This window comes from Pinus tabuliformis, chromosome 8, assembly GCF_031772625.1.
Source record: "Pinus tabuliformis cultivar Carrire ecotype Pingquan chromosome 8, CPIR1, whole genome shotgun sequence".
Classification (NCBI taxonomy): Eukaryota; Viridiplantae; Streptophyta; class Pinopsida; order Pinales; family Pinaceae; genus Pinus; species Pinus tabuliformis.
In genome coordinates this window covers 2,078,127,101-2,078,139,679 of record NC_142294.1, presented here as the reverse complement: position 1 = coordinate 2,078,139,679, position 12,579 = coordinate 2,078,127,101, and positions in this window count along the sequence as shown.

Here is a 12,579-nt window from a genome sequence, read left to right as displayed (position 1 = left end):
GAGATCAGTTACACCTTGAATCTGTCGCCACCAAAGTTCCCCCATCCTCCCCCCCCATCACTTGGTTTAGTAGAAAGGGATCCTGAAGACCTAACTCCCTTTCCATTTTAGGTTTATTCAACTAATTGCATGAAAGGAGTGCCCATTTTTTAGCTTCCTGAGCCCCCTGCCATAGGAAGTTTTTGAAGATAGTTGTCATATCAGAGCAAGCAGTTTTAGGAGTAGCTAGACCCGAGAGTTGATATATTGGGATCGATTGTAGCACAACCTTTAGTAAAACCACCCTCCCAACAATGTTTAGGAATCAGAAATACTAGTTTTGAAGCCGAGATTGGATTCGCTCAAGGATGGTTTTCCAACAGGAAGTCTTAAGAAAGTTAGTCACTAAGGGAATTTCCAGGTATTTGGATAGAAGGGATCCAATGCGAACTCCCAGAATCCTGGCCATGAAAGATTGGGAAGGAATCAGGGTGTTGAAGAAAAAGATATTGGATTTCTCATTACTGATCTCAGTACCAGAATCTTGCATAAAGTATTGCAGTATGGCTTTTAGAGCCCTGGATTCCTGAAGGGTGACTTGACATAATAACATTATATCATCCACAAATTGTCGGTGGGATAAGGGAAGATCATTGCCCCATAGATGAATTCTTTTTAAATGGCCAACTTGAATAACTGATTTTATATATCTTCCCAGCCCTTCCGCAACCAGAATGAAGAGGAAGGGTGAAATAGGGTCACCTTAACGGAGGCCTCTGGATGCATTGAAGGTGTGGGAGGGAGAGCCATTAATGAGGATCGATAATACTGGGGAGGAAATGAGAGAAGAAATCCATTGGATCCATCGCTAGTCAAATTTAAAGGATTTCACTATGTTCATAAAAAAGGACCAACTCAGGTGATCATAGGCTTTGGATAAGTCTAATTTTATCATCATACCCTTTGATTTAAGGCTCTTGAGAGAGTGAATTGCCTCCTAGGTAGTGACAATGCCATCCATAATTTGGCAGCCTTGGACAAAACCAGTTTGCTCAGGAGAAATCAGGGCAGGAAGAAAGGGTTTAAGACGATTGACCATAATGGTGGAGATAATTTTATATATGATATTACATAGAGAAATAGGTATGAATCCTTGAGGGTCTTCAGAATGAGTTGTTTTTGGAATCAGGGCTATAAAAGTAGAGTTCAAAGAGGGATGTACCTTCTGAGATAGCCAAGATTCTTCAACCACTTCCAAGATATCCTTACCCAAAATAGGCCAGGCCACTCGAAAGAATTATGTATTGAAGCCATCAGGTCCCGGGGCTCAAATCTACATCACTTATCAATAAATTTTTCATCTTTAAATGTTAGTATTGAAGTGGTAAAGGCTCAAATATTTATCTATTTTTGCAGATTTTCTTATAAGGCATGTATAGTGTACTTTTCTTTTTCAAAAATTCAACTTTAGTTTTCTTTTTCATAAATTAAAAATTAAAATAAATCTAAATCCATATATATGCTCTCTTCATGTACATGATACATCTATTATTATAACTAAGCAAAGTTCCTTGGTAATGATATGTTTGTTCATGCATGCAACAATGAGTAAGATATAAATATAAAAGTAACTTAACTTGCAAACTTTATAACTTGCAAATGAAACAAATAAATCCATTCTAACTACATTCATCAAAACTAATGTAACATTGATAGGATATAACATCAAATCCACATCATGAATTTAAAAGTCAATGAAGACATTGTCATACACACAAGTTCAAATTCATGTATTTGTATTCCAAATTTGTCTAGCTATACATTTTTCTTTTCTACAAAATGGAACTTCATTCCCAACATAGATAATGGAATTTCATGCCCATGAATGAAATTATGGAAAAGTGGCCTCACGACTGATCTAGAAATTGGGTGTGTAAGTCACCATCGCCACTCTTGTCACTCCCACGTGCATTTCCAAATTGGTATTGCTGCAAAAATTCAATAACCAATTAGTTGTAAAATCCAAAATGCATATAACCAATTTCATTAATTAATGATAAGTTTTTGATCAACTACTCATTCTCCCCATGAAGATCTAAGGCAATGGAGAAGATTGCCCTTCCTAGGTAGATGGTGGAGCACTTGGTGATGGACATAGGCATGGTTTAGGGGTGAATGATAAAGGCATGGTGGAAGAAAAATAGGAAAAAGTTAGTGGGTTTGGGCGATGATACATCCCCATCAGTTGTACGATAGTGGGAATAACCCTAGGGCGAGGGATCACCCTAGGCGGGGAAATTTGAATGTTAAGGGTGGATGATTGGAACAATGAGAAGGGTGGATGGTTAAAGGGTAGGGATGGGAATTGGGAAGGTTTTGGGGAGGCGGTTATAGGCATGGGAGAATTTATGAAGGAAAAAGGTGGTGGGTGTGGCCAACAATACATCCCCATTGGTTGTACAATAGGGGGAAGCACCCTCGGGGAGGAGATTTGGATGGTATTGATTGGAGAAGTGTTCCCAATGATATAGTTTCTTTCACCGACATGCTCATTAAATAATTGGAGTCGACAAGTTGTCCCGCCAACTGTAACAACAAAAAAAGTTCATATAGTTATGCCTATGCATTGCAAATGATAGTATATCATATTTCACATGAAAAAATGCATAACATCATATTTCCATACCATTTTTGTGTATAATAGAATGTTGCACTAACTTAGGCATGTGGTCCACATTTCTTTGTTGTTGAGAATATAACTCCAGTTGTTCATTCATGCTCTTCTTTTGCACGAACTCGTCCAACCCTTTCAAATTGCAGTTTAGCTTTCCCTGCTTTTGACTTGCAACCACAATGTTTTTTCTTATTGATTGGGCTCAAGAAACTATGTTTTCTCTTGGTAGTGATCTTGGATGGAGTTATAGTATTGAAAAACATTCTGTTGTATTCTTGACATGCTTTGCTACCAAGTTGTTTAATGCATATGCCTGTTCCAAATTTGTAGGTATTATGGATCTCAATTTCTCATGAGTTGATGAGTTAACACATTTCATCTCATCATCTTCAAATAATGCACTATCTAGTTGTACATTGGTTGATTCAACATTATATGAGAAATTATCTAAATCATCAATGCTTGTTTCATTATGATAATTTAGATTGGGAGGAGAATCAAAGCATGGTAGAATCTTTGTTTGGATTTTTGGGCCCAATATAGGTGATTCATTCAAATCAAATAAAATTCTAGGAATTTTTGTAGTAGGATTAGTGACATTAGGCAATACATTTTCACCCAAACTAATGTTACTTGCTAGCATCTCAACTTTCAATACATGTTTACAGACATTTCCATTTAGGGCCCACTTGCAATTACAGAAGTGTAGATTGGAATCTTTATATATGACATTGTACCAAATATCACGAGTATTCTTATTTTGGCTACGAACCCAATAATTTTTGTTACTCTTTTCATCAGGCACACAATCTTCATTTGGGATTTGGTTAGCTCTACACTTGGATGAATTCAACTATTCCTCAATTTTTCTGGGTCGTATAAAACCAGCTTCTTTTAAACGTTGCATATGATTGTAATATAATAAAGTTAGTATTAACCGTCATAGCGATCTTAGAGAAATAGCAATGAAGAGTCTTAAGTTTCTTGTTTAGTTCCTAATGGCTTCTAGCAAGAAGAATGATATCATCGGCGTAGAGGAGAAGAGTGATGGTAATACTAGCAAGCTCAGTTCCTTTGCACCCCTCGATTTCCAAACACTCCTCTAACCTATCGATGTAAATAAAAAAAAGGGTAGGGAAAGGGGGCACCCTTGCTTAACCCCGATATTTCATTTAATATCTTTATACCACCCTTCGGTGATTTTAATATTGGCAACAACCGTCTCGTAGAGGCAAATCATAGCAATCTTCAACTTAGGAGGAATAATTATGATCTCATCAAGTCTTTTCCAAATCTTATATTGAGGAACAGTGTCGAAGGATTTTCTAAAGTCCACAAAGTAACAAAATATATCAGCTTTACTATTGCAACATTCCTCGGCAATGATCCTAAGTGATGAGGTGGTCTATAGTCGAGTGGTATCTGTTTGGTCAATTTAGAGTGTCCTAAATTGCTATGTTAATTGTCAATTCGGGAGTCATAAACTGCTGAAGTGAGGCGCACTATATATGCAAGATAACTGATTTCTTACTTTTTGTTGTTTTTTATTTTTAGTTTGTTTTGGGGTTTATCTTCGTTGATTCCCTAATGTGAGATGGCAATTCTAAAAGACAAGTATGGATATAAGTGTTCAAGGCAATGTTGTCCTTTAAAATGATTCCCAGAACTTCAAACTTTTCAAAAAGGTTTTAAAACATGCAATTATAAAATTAATTCCTAAAAGAGAATGAAAATGTGCCACTATTCTAATTAAACAAACAGTGAGCTATTGATCATGAAACCCGGTATCCTTGCTGCTGTCTAAATATGAAAGAAACTGAACTCAAAGAAATCCAAAAATTGCAAGCAAAATAAGCTAAAATCAAATTATATCAACTCATATTCTGACCCCTCACCATTCGTCTCGCTCTCGATTTCGGAGGTAATCATAAACAACTTGAGTAATCTGATATCTAATTTGCAGAAAATAAAACTAGTATCAAACTACACACTCATACTTCAATTCCTCACCATTAGTCTCGTTATGGCTTTCGGAGGTAACTGAAAATGACATGAGCAATTCAATAACTAACTTGTAGAAAAATAAACTAATATCAAACTACACACTCATACTTCAATCCCTCACCATTAGTCTCGCTATGGCTTTCAGAGGTAACTGAAAATGACATGAGCAATTCAATAAATAACTTGCAGAAAAATAAACTAATATCAAACTACACACTCATACTTCAATCCCTCACCATTAGTTTCGCTATGGCTTTCGGAGGTAACTGAAAATGACATGAGCAATTTAATATCTATCTTGCAGAAAAGTAAATGAGCAGAACTGATATAAATAAAACAGTGCTGGAACTAAGAACTAAGAAAAATAAATCAGAAAAAGGACAAGAATAATTCCATGTCATTAGTCATTGTAAAACTATGTGCAAATGCCCGGGCTACCTACTGTAATCTGAAACAAAGACATTGATCAGTTAACAGCATTATAAAGCATAAAAACTATGAACAACAATCAACGTTAATACCATAGGAAGTGCAATATATACAAATGAATGATTATGGCATAATGAACATAAAGAAATCAAGTAGGAAACTATACAACAATAAAAAAAACCTCGGTGTGTACAGGGGCCCTCTGCACAACCTCGGGCAATCAGCAATCAACCACGAATTGAGCTTATAAACAAAGTCTTCTCATGTATTCAAAGTGTAGTCATAACATAGAAATAAAGTCACGACACAGTGGGCTCGTTAACAGTCAAAATTACATTACAAAGCTAGCCACTATGCGTATGAGAATGCATTATTTATAACAGAGGATGACATAACTAATTTCCTAAAATTTGCACTGATAAAAGACACGTGAACAACCACGTCCAAGAATCTAGCATTATGGCTGCCGTGAAGATTAAATCTATGGAGGGTGGTTGTTGGATTCGGCTTATGGAGCAGTCCATAGGTGTTGATATGTCCCCTGAGATTTAGGAACGGCCACGCAAGTCTTCACGTGGTGAAAAACAGAGTTCTATCACCGTGGGACTCTTAGGTTGACCACCGCTTGACTACCTTTGACCACGACCTTCTTTGGTGGATTCGACTGAGCCAATAGGACTCGGTCCATATCCACGTCATTTCCAACTTGCCCATGTGGTTCGATTTGCCTGAAGACACCTACAACATAGACTTTAACAAAAAGGTTGCGGAAAGTTGAACTGGCTGCGCAAAGTGACAAGATTTCGCATCTCAATGAGCAAAAATCTAATTCAAACAGCAGACACAAAACATAGTTAGGAAACCACTTTATATGCTCTTTTAAACTAATATGCAATGATGTTGACAGCTTAGGAGGTCTAGGTAAGTGGAAAAAGTCTAGAAAGGTTTATAGGAAAGATGCAAGTTTGGGACTCAACATACCCCCACTGTGAAGGTGTTGCATGTCCCCATGCAACCAAAATTTTGATCATCCTCCCTTTAGTCCATGTGCTCTGAAGCTTCTGCTAGTACATCCAGTCCTCTTCTCCTCTTCCTTGGTACTACTACCATCCTGGGCTTCCTTATCAAACATCTAAATTTGAGACTGATCAATTCCCTACTCAACTTCCTGCACTTTTTCTTTAATTTCCTGTTCTTTTTCTGCCACAATCCTATATGTAACATAGTGTTGTCATGAATGATCTTGTCCAATCTGCTTTGCTCCTTTAATGCTTCATTTTCATTTTTAATATGTCTATTTAAAACCTCCAATTCAAAGACTTCTTGTTTTAAGGATTAGACTAGAGGTTCTTGTGCGGTGTGAGGCTGAGTGAATGAAGTGCTCGGACCTGCAGCTGTCTTCTCTAAGGGTTCTATATAATCGTACATCTCCTGTTGATTTGGGTCCAACTCGGGTGTAGCCTTCTTTGGGCTGACCCCAAAATCCTGTTGAGAGGGACTGATTTCAAACTCTGGCCGAGAAGGACTCATGTCAACATCTGGCTGTGAAATGGAAACATGGTGTGGGCTATGGTCAGGAGAGGTTGCTGGAGGCTTTTCTGGGGTTTCCTCCCCCAAATCAATAAAGTGGGGCCCTTTGGTTTTTACTGTTTTTAATTTCCCCTTAAGCCTAGAGCTTCTTCTCACATGCTGTGGACTAGTATCTTCCTTCATACCCATACCCTGTTTTTCCTTTCGTTTCTTCTTGGCTGAAGCTGCTTGTTCTTTAAGATAGGCTAACCTTTCGGACAGTGTTTGGTGATCTTCTTTTTGAGAAGGCTCTGCAGTTTGAGATACAACTTCTATGTCTTGTTTCCTTTTTGATTTTCTTTGGTTTCTATCCTTTGTTCTTTCTAGCCTCTCTTCTTGATCAACTTCTTTGGTTTTGCTAATAGGAGGGTCTTGAATTATTGCACTTTTCTCCTTTCTCCTACTCCTTCTTGGTGTACTGCTTTCAGGTGCCTCAAATGGCTCTTGAAAGTAGTTTCTCACCAAAAACCATTCCCAGGTATCCCTATTTTTCTTCAATTGGTCCTCAATTAGAATTCTCACAAGCCCATGATGATACAAATGAGGTTCTATGTCTTCTATATTCTTTTGGACTGTTGTGCACATCTTTTTCAAGCTCAGCAATAAAAAGTAGGGCAGATTGAGGGTTTGGTTCTCTAAAAATTTCATCAATAACCGAGTATGATACATGTACATTGCCCCAAAACGGCCTTCACAAGTAATGAACTTTTGAATGATTAACACTAAGCTGGCCCACTCCTCTTTTAAAGCATGGAGAGGGATTCCCTTTTTTAATATAGTTACGTCCATACCTGGGTTACGTAGCATGACTCTCCAAGCCTGCTCGTCGAAGCTCTTGTTCTTGAACCAGCGTTCACCTTCCTGGGGAAGTTCTGTAGTAGCTGTTATAGATGCCTCGGTGATTGTAAGATTAAGGTCCCCAATTTCCACCACCTGGTCGTTAAAAGACCTCGCAAAGCCCTTGGTAATCTCCTTGTTGTAGCCTTTGAACTTTTGAATAAACCGTAGCCATTTTGCCTTCTTCAGTATGTATTTTACTTGCGGGTATCCTTCTAAAAACTTGGGCCCTTTCAGTTCTGCCCTCAACAACCGACCCATTCTTCCTTCTGTTATTAAAATTCGTCTACTTGAGGAGGGTTTAGCGGAATTGAGATGACTGGTTATGGGAGTGAATAGAGTCTATGGAAAAAAAAACAGTGACTGTGAGCGGAAAAACAGAGGACAGGCAGCGGAAATGAATTCATGAAATGGGTGAAGGCTTATGTGAACAAGGTGGAAATGCAGCCGTGATGTCAATGACAGTAGGGGGAATAAAGTACATTCGGCAGAATTTTAAATTGGGTGGTCACAGAGTAGATATGAACACATTTATGAAACGGATGTGGATTTTATGCGGCTGAGAAGAGCGATTACAGGTGGAGTGTTAAGGTGCAGCCAACACAAATGAAATCCGAAGGCTAATCATAAGACCGTTTGGAAAATAAATGCATGGTTTGTGGAGGAATGTCGTGGAATGGTTATGGAGCTATCACGGCAATCATTGCATATAGTGGAGCTTATGGTTTAATAATTATGCAAAAATGTGTTTTGATTGCTATTTGAAATAAACTTTTACTCGTACCTTGGATTTTTTCTATTTGTTTGTCCATGATCAATTGCTTCTTATTGATGCCTTTAGGTGCTCCATGTCTTCATAATATATCCTCGGTCATACCTGCATTTTGATTTCATGATTATTGAACTAACATCTTCACTGTCAATTTGAAAAATAGAGTAGTGGCTGCGGAAACTTCTTCTAGCTGCGGAAACTGATTCCAGCTGCAGAAATTGACACAGCAACCACTTGACTGAATGAAGATGGATATATGATAACTAACTGAATTAAAATGGTCATGAAAGAGACTTTTATTGATGAAATGAAATGAAATGGATGAAATGGAGTGGGATGAAATGGAGTGGAGTGAAATGAAAATGAAATGGAGTGGAATGAAAATGAGGTGAAGTGAAATGAAAATGGGAGAGAAAGAGATTTTTTTTTTTTTTGGAAAATATAGGGTGTCAGGTGTTCCTGATTTTCACTCTATATTTTCTGTATAAGACTTCCAATCAGTGATTGGTTTTCAGGCTTATACAAATTTATTTTTTTATTTTTTATTTATTTTTTTATTTTTTTTATTTTTTTAACAGAAAGGAACAAAGGCTAGACTGGTGGAGAAGAAGGATTCTTCTTCACCAGCCTTATTGCAGAACTATCTCGAAAAATTTTGACAAATTCCTCTTTTGAGAGTGGCTTATGATAAATCTTCAATCTGTGGCCATTCACAATAAGAGGAGTTTGAAATTCATCAATGGTCTTGATTCTTACTGCTCCATTGCTAAAGACATTGTCAATCTCATATGGCCCAAGCCAATGAGTCTGAAATTTACTTTTGAAGTCTTTAAACTTGAAATCAAATAGTAATGCCCAATCTCCCTCTTGAAACTTTTTCTCTTTGATGTATTTGTCATGCCACTTAGCTCTTTGATACTGAACTAGATCAGTTCTTAGGATGGCTTCTTGTCTGATCTCATCCAGCTCATTCAACTGCTCCATTCTGTGCTTTTGGGCTTCTGATAGATCCATCCCCAACTAAACTACCATCTTGAAAGTTTTGACTTGAAACTCAATGGGGAGCAGGGCTTCTTTCCCATAAACAAGTTCATAGGGAGAATGTCCTGTTGTATTCCTCCATGTAGTTCTGTAGGCCCATAAGGCTTCAGGAAGCCTTTCTGCCTAATCTCTTCTGTGTAGATGAACATTTTTGATGATGATGCTTTCAATAACTTTGTTTGTAGACTCCACTTGGCCATTTGCTTGCGGATGGTAAGGAGTAGATTTTCTGTGCTTGATTTTGTATTCTTCCATCAGCTTCTCCACCATGTTGGATGTGAATTGACTTCCCTGATCTGTCACAATTTCTCTTGGGACACCAAAGCGAGTAAAAATATCCTCATAAAGAAAACTAACAACTGAATTTTTAGTAGCAGAAAGTAATGCTTTGGCTTCTACCCATTTAGTGACATAATCAGTACATACCAATATATACTTATTTTGTTTAGATGGTGGATTAATAGGTCCAATGAAATATAAAGCCCATTTTTCAAAGGATTCGATGAGTACCTGTGGTTGCAATGGAATTTCATTTGAAAGAGTCGGTTTCCCTACTCTTTGGAAGCTGTCACACCTTTTGACATATTCTTTTGTATCTTTGAAGAGGGAAGGCGAATGATATCCTAAAGAAAGGATTTTGTAGGCCGTCCTTTTGTCAGCAAAGTGTCCGCCGCATGGTTCATCATGACATGCCTTGAGGATGTCAGGAATTTCATCTTCCCTAACACATCTTCTGATCACAAGATCTGGCCCTGTTTTAAACAATTCGTTAGAAATCCATGAATATTTTGAACTCTCCTGAATAATCTTTCTTCTTTTACTAGGAAATAAATGTGGAGGTGGTTTCCCTGTAACCAAATAGTTAGCAATATCTGCATACCAAGGAGTTTTAGTAGTTAGTGCAAATAAATATTCATCTGGAAACTTATCCTCTACAGGAGAATCTTCTTTAGTATTTTGGATCCTAGACAAGAAATCAGCTATTGTATTTTGTTTCCTTGGTCTATTCAACACAGTAATATTGAATTCCTATAAAAGTAAGAGCCATCTTGTAAATCTGCCATTAGTAACAGGTTTGTTCATTAGATATCTAATTGCAGAATGATCAGTATGGAAAAAAGTTTCATAGCATGTTATATAATGTCTAAACTTATTGATTGCATGAACAACAGCTAAGAATTCTTTTTCAATCACAGTATATTTCAACTCAGTGGGAGTCAAATTTTACAGGTATATTAAATGGCATAAGGAACTAAATCCTTTTGACCCAACACAACTCCTAGAGCTGTATCTGAAGCATCTGTAGAAATATGGAAAGGAAGTTTCCAATTTGGCCCTCTCAAGATGGGTGCTTCAGATATTCTTGTTTTCAAAGTTTCAAATGCTGATTGACAATCAAGATCCCATTTGAATTCAAAGTCTTTTGTAAGAAATTTTAAGAGTGGAGATGCTATTTTGGTGAAGTTCTCTATACATCTTCTATAGTACCCAGTAAATCCCAGAAAACTTCTAACATCTTTTTGACAATTTGGAATAGGCAACTTGGAGATGACTTCAACTTTTGATCTATCAACTTTAATCCCATCCCCTGAAATGTGATGTCCCAAAACAATACCTTCAGTAAACATCATAAAGCATTTTTCATGACTCAATGAAAGGTTTATTTCTTTACATCTTATAAGGACGTTTTCCAAATTCTCTAATGCCTCTTCAAATGAATTACCATAAATTGTAAAATCATCCATATAAACCTCTACACAATCATGGATTAGATCAGAAAAGATTCCTAGTACTACTCTTTGGAATGTTGCAGGTGCATTACATAATCCAAAAGGAAGCACTCGGTAAGCAAAAGTTCCCCATAGACAGGTAAATGTGGTCTTATCTTGATCTTCAAGTGAGACCTGAATCTGATTATAGCCACTAAAACCATCCAAGAATGAGAAGTACTTTTTGCCTGCTAGAGTATCTAATACCTGATCGATAAAGGGCAAAGGAAAGTGATCCTTCAAAGTTGCTTTATTCAATTCCCTGTAATCAGTGCATACTTTCCATTTACCATTCTTTTTAGGTACTATAACCAAAGGAGAAACCCATCGGCTATGTGAAATTGGATAAATGAAGTTTACATTGAGTAGTTTTTGGAGCTCTTCTTTCACTATCTCCCTAAGGTTTGGATTCATCCTTCTCTGAGGTTGTCTGGTTGGTCTACTTTTTTCCTCAATGTAGATGTGATGAATGCAAGTCTTAGGGTCAATACCTTTCATATCAGTATACTCCCATGCAAATGCAGTAGAATGTTTTTGCAAGATTTTGGTTAGATCTTCCTGTTGTGATTTTTCCAAATTTTTATTGATATTCAATGTTTTACCTGGAAAAATCTCAATGGTAGAACTACCAAACTCTTCCATAGAGTAAAGAAACATTTGTCTAGATGATAGATACTCAATGTCAGAATCTAACTGAAATTGTGTGTGGTCATATTCTGAAGATGTTTCAAAATTTTCTAAGGTGTTCAGAATTTGACTATCTTCACTGATTTCGGAAATGGTAAAGACAGGTTTTATAGTATCCTCATCATCGACCCATTCATTATCTCCTACTTCTGTAATTGCTTTTGCTGGAGGATACAAATTGAATTTCTTTTTTGAATTACCATCATAAATGTACATATCCCCAGATCTACAACTAATGAAAACATCAGCTGTGGCTAGCCAAGGTCTTCCTAAGATGAGTGGGTGCCCTCCTAAATTACTCTTGGGATTCAAAATCATGAAATATACTTGATATTCCCAAGAATCAAAGGAGACCAAAATATCTTCTAATACATTATCTGGTTTGATAATTGATCGATCTGCAAGTTGCAGTAGAGTAGGTGTAAAAAGAAGATTAGGAAGTTTTAGCTGTTCCATAGTCTGTCTACTCATAATGTTGATAGCAACCCCTAAGTCAATCAAATTATTTGGAATTTCTACCCCATTGATATGTGTCTTGACAATTGGACTACCGAGATCTACATACTTCTGCATGGTAATTTTTCCCATCATGATATCTGCAATTTTTCCTACCAGGTGGATTCTTCTTGTATCTCTTGGTTTCCTTCCTGGTTTTTTGAGACTCAACTCCTTTATTGTTTCTGCTAGAATAGGAATCTCTCTAATGGCTTGTAGCAAGGGAATCTTGATACAGACATTATTTAATTCATCTAGGAAATCATAGTCAGCCAACAAGATTTGCTTTTCCACTCCTTTGTCAATTTGTAATCTTTCAGGGA